Source organism: Apodemus sylvaticus, chromosome X, assembly GCF_947179515.1.
Source record: "Apodemus sylvaticus chromosome X, mApoSyl1.1, whole genome shotgun sequence".
NCBI lineage: Eukaryota > Metazoa > Chordata > Mammalia > Rodentia > Muridae > Apodemus > Apodemus sylvaticus.
The window spans coordinates 87,975,539-87,980,898 of NC_067495.1; the positions used below are offsets into that span (position 1 = coordinate 87,975,539).

A 5,360-nucleotide genomic window follows, 5' to 3' on the forward strand; every position below is an offset into this window, starting at 1 on the left:
TAGGGGTGGGGGTTGGGAGGTTGGGAACACTCTCATGGAAATGGGTGTGGGGAGGAAGTATGGCATGTGGAAGAGTCAGATGTCAGAGGGTGGACGAGGTATAAAATATGGAGTGTAAATAAATAAATATTTATTTATTTATTTATTTATTTATTTATTTATTTATTTATTTAAAGAAAGAAACATAGGATCCTCAGTGTGGGCCATTTCTTCCATATTGATTAGTAGGCTTCAAAAAGGACAGCTGTTGTAGTTACAGCTTCAGGTAAAGCAAACAGAGGAAATGGTGTGGTCAGCAATCATGTTTAAAGTAGTTACCTGTGGATATTTGTGGTGGTTTGAACAAACATGGGCTCCCTAAGCTCATATATTTAAGTGTTTGGTTCCTAGTCAATAGACAGTTTAGGGAAGATTGGGAAGTATGGCCTTCTTGGAGAAGGTGTGTTTCTGGCTTTGAGGTTTCAAAAGCTCACACCCAAACCCAGTATCCCTTTGTCTGCTGCTTCTGGATAAGCTGTAACCTCTAAGATACTGCTCTTGCACCCTGTCAGTCTTCTGTCATGAGCTCCACCCTGGTGATCATAGACTTACTCTCTGAAACTGTAAGCAAGGCCCCAATTAAATGTTTTATTTTATAAAGTTGTTTATTTAAAGGTATATTTTCACAGCAACAGAGCAGTAATTAAGACAATGCCTTATTCCTGGAAAAGGAGGAAGGGAAATTAAAGTGCTGAATCATCTGATCATTCTCAGAATCTAAGATTAGAACTAGTGAAGAAGGAAATTCCATGTAATAATTTGTAGGAACTGAACTTAGTGTTAGATTTCAGAACTGTTCACTCATTAGAGTGATGGACAACAGCTTTTGCCATTTTCAGACTTCTGGCAGACCATGTTTTAGAAAAATTTCAGTAATAGTTTGAAATCCTTATCTTGTCTCCCTTTTCAATGGATACTATGTTTGAATGGAAGAAATTAGCCAGGTTTTAAGTAAATTTTTATTGGGCAAGAAGTTTTGACTCAACCACAGATTCCCTTAGTTTCCCTGGAAATTCTCAGTTCTGTAAAGTAGTCATAATTTTAAGCATTGGCCTCTTCCTACTCTGAGTATGGGTACAACCCATCTCTCAATACTAGGCTTTATATTTTTACACATAAGAAATGGCTAGTGTGGGTGGTGTGGGGTGATACAGATACATGTCCAGTGGAATGGGATTTTGTCCAGCAGGCCTAATTTTGGCTTTCTAATCTTTGACATTTATTAATGAGGGTCTTTGGGTAAATAGGTCTTGCCAGTATCATCTTCAAACTTAAATATTTCTCCTCTATTTTCCCACTGATCTTCCTCTAGAGGCATTTAAAAATGTATTGGTTCCTTACGAATTTCATACCATGTACCCCAATCCCACTTATTTCTACCTCCCCTCCTACCCACCCACTAACCTGGCAATTTCCCCCACAAGAGAGAACAAAACAATATATGTGTGTCATAGTCTATACCACAGTATACCCTTCAGTCTACACTTCTTAGCTTGCAAATGTTCTTCGTAATGAATCATAGGTGTAGTTCAAGGTCTCTGCCTTCTGCTACTTTATCAATATTGGAAGCCTCATTGTTACTCCTCTCAGATATCCTGTTGTTGCCCCGTGTCTTGGAGATCCTGCAGTTTTTGAGCTGTATAAACAGCCCATTCATGTACTCCAGCAGTTCATAGATAGGGTAGATATTGGGGTGGTCCAATTCTAAGCTCAGAGTTTGAGCCTGAGAAGTATCTGAGCTGGTCTTCCACCCTGATGTCCTTGGGGATATAGGGGGACATCTTGCCCTCACCCATGTTACTGCATGGCAGACATGTGGTGGGGCCAGCTCTTTCATGATCATGCCCTCATGACTTGCTTGCATACCTGCCAATAATAGGCCAGCTCTACTCTGCTGCCCAGGTAAGGTGCAGGGCCCAATCTCCCAAGTGCTTCAGTTGGTGAGGAGCAGGGCCAGCCTCAGGACCAAGCCACAGGTGGTAAGGGGGGAGGGAAAGAAAGGTATCTCTCCTTCATCTGTTCTACCACATATGAGGTGAGTGTTAGAGCCAGATCTCCCATGCTCCTATCCTTGGAGCTAGCTTATCCACAACTCCCTCAGTGTGTGGGGTCTGTTCTCCTGAGTACTGCCTCTGGGTATGGACAAGGTCAACTATCCTGCTTTTATGCCCCCAGGGCCATATCTCCCTGTTTTAGTTAGTGATCCATTGCTGAGAAAAGACACCATGACCAAGGCAACTCTTATAAAGGCAAACATATAATTGGGGTTGGCTTACTGGTTCTGAACTTCAGACTATTATCATGGCAGGAAGCAGGACAGTGTCTAGGCAGGCATGGTTCTTGAGGAGCTGAAAGTTCTATATCATGTACTGAATGCAAATAGTTGCCTGTTTTTCAGGCAGCTGGGGGGGAGGGTCTCAAAGCTCACCCCCACAGTGACATACTTCTTCCAACAAGGACACACCTCCTCCATCAAGGCCATACCTGCTAATAGTATCACTCCTTGGGCCAGACATATTCAAACTACCACACTCCCACAATACTCATGTAAGGCGTGGGTGTAGTTTTGCACAGTCCTCAGACATAAATATGTCCCTAAGTGGCAGCTCAGACCAGGAACTTCTGCCTGGTTTTTGGTGTTAACAGACTCCTGAGGATTCAGGGGAGTGGACACAGGCATTTCCCTTAGTGGCAGCACAGGCCAGGAGCATGGTTCCAGGTGACATTACTGGCTACTCATATCAGTAGCCTAGTAAACTGTTTCTTACTACCCTTGAATCTCCAGTTCTACTGCTCTTCATTGTGCCTACATCCTTTGTTTTCTCTTTCTCTTACATTTCTCCATCACTTATATGCTCCTCTTAGAGGTGCCTGGAGTCTCTGAATGTCTGGGGTCATCTCAGGAGTGATCTCAGGAGTTCTATAGCTTGCTCATACACTATGGCGCCAGGCAGGGTTCATCTCATACATGGTTCCCTACCTCTAGGCCTGTGTGGAACCCAACTGGTGTGTATCTCAGGCTAGCTCTCTGATCAGGCTCCATGGTGCTGGTCTGGTGGTCATCACAGACTTGTTCCTTATCTGGCCCACCTGAGTGGCCCCATGTGAGCATTGTCTATCTTGGCCTCACTACCACCCAGGGCTCTCAGGCTTTCTTCTAGTCTCCAGATTCCTCCTAGTCCTGGGAGCTGTCAGGGCCTGTGTGGTACCAGATTGATGGCCTGGTAGTCTTCCTAGGCTTGCTTTTCTTAGGGAATGTTAGGATACATGTTCATTGGTCAGAACATTGGATGTAGACATCGCCTTTCTCCTCTCTGCCACCTACTGATGCACATCTGACACAGCAGCCACTCCTGCAATGCTTCTAGGAGCAGGCAGAGACACTTTTTTTTTTTAAATATTTTTATTTTCTATATTCTTTGTTTACATTCCAAATGATTTCCCCTTTCCCGGATCCCCCCTCCCCATATGTCCCATAAACCTTCTTTTCTCCATCCCTTCTCCAATCACCTCCCTCCTTTTTCTCTGTCCTTATATTCCCCTCCAATGCTAGATCAATCCTTTCCAGGATCAGGACCCTCTCCATACTTCTTCATGGGAGTCATTTGTTATGCGATTTGTGCCTTGGGTATTCAGGGCTTCTGGGCTAATTAATATCCACTTATCAGAGATTGCATTCCATGTGTATTCTTTTGTGATTGGGTTACCTCACTTAGGATGATATTTTCCAGATCAAACCATTTGCCTAAAAATTTTGTGAATTCATTGTTTCTAATTGCTGAGTAGTATTCCATTGTGTAAATATACCACATTTTCTGAATCCATTCCTCCTTTGAGGGGCATCTGGGTTCTTTCCAGCTTCTGGCTGTTATAAATAAGGCTGCTATGAACATAATGGAGCATGTGTCTTTATTGCATACCGGGGAATCCTTTGGGTATATGCCCAGGAGAGGTATAGTAGGGTCCTCTGGAAGGCAGAGACACTTTTTAAAGACATTGTCCAACAGCGAATTCTTAGGGGTTGGAGTCTTATCTGTAGTTTCAAGAGTTTTCTATGTATATCAGCAACTAATAAAATGCTGACCTGGAAAGGCTTGTCTTTCTGGAGATAAGGGATCCAGGTTGGTGAATTTTCTAAAGGGCTCCAGTTATTTTATTGAAAAATAAGACAAGCTTTTCTTCACTTCCTTGAATGAACTCTCTGACTTGTAAGAGTTAACATATCTTAATGCATTTCCTTTCTGAAATATGACTTTCTAATATCACTCCATACCTTGGTGTCCATGCTGTTATAATTCCAATAAGTGGGCTCTTGATCTCTGGCGACCTATAGTTTTGGATGACAGACATTAGGAATTTGTCTAACTAACTTGTCTGCCTGCTGTTTAGCTTCCTTGAAAATCCTTTACTTTTCTACATTGAGTAGAACAAGTAGTTGAAACTAAATACAAGTAATTGCATGGAAGTTAAAGGGGGAAAGTTATGGTTTACAAGTCACTAGTAAATCTGGAGAGGTCCTCAGAGAGGGTTCTGAGTTTCTCTCACATGATTTGGAGGTCTGCAATTGAAAATGTACCATCAACACATGTCTTTGTGTGCCAGGTGCTGTCTTTAAGGAGTTCTGTAGGTCTAGGACAGGATGATTTATAGGATGCTCTGTTATTCTGAGTGTCATGTACTGCTGCTTTCTGCTATTTTCTGGTTACTTGGGCTTAATGGAAGGATGTGGAGTTGGAACGGAGCTCTGGGAAATGGGAGGAAAAACTTTATTTGGGCCCCTTTGCTTAATGCTTCTCATTTGAAAACTGAACTGTACACAGAAAGGGATTATTTATGAGATCAGTGTATCTCCCTTTTTAGTTACTCATTGTATATCCCACCCTCCTGGTAGAGAACAACAAAGACTTGAACATAAGTTCATGAAGTTTTCCTTTATTTTTACAAAGCAGATCAACCTGTAGGATGGTATAATTTAAGTTTCCACCCTTGGGCCAAATTTCCCCATCACTCAGATTGCATTGAGGCCATGCAGTATTATAGTAAAGTATTAACCTCTTTTTCTTTAGGTTCTCAGGATCAAACTTGAGTTATGAGATGTCTTATAGCTGACCCCAAGGCAGGGACGGTGCTTATGAAACAATTGCTAACAAGATTCCATGGAGGCACTTAGGGGTTTTTATAAGTGCTTACATTTATAAGAGATGATTACATTGTGTGCAGACATAGGTACTAGCCACTTTCAAGGAGTGGCTCATGCAGCAGCCCTTAAAGAAGTTATACACCCTGAGGGAAGAAAATGGTACCTGTTATACAAGTTGGAA

The 5,360-nt window shown here is 42.3% G+C and overlaps 1 pseudogene; it reads right to left on the minus strand.

Moving 5' to 3' along the window:
* Positions 1-3,293: 3,293 nt before the first annotated feature.
* On the minus strand, positions 3,294-3,414 carry LOC127675935 (uncharacterized; annotated as a pseudogene).
* Positions 3,415-5,360: the final 1,946 nt, after the last annotated feature.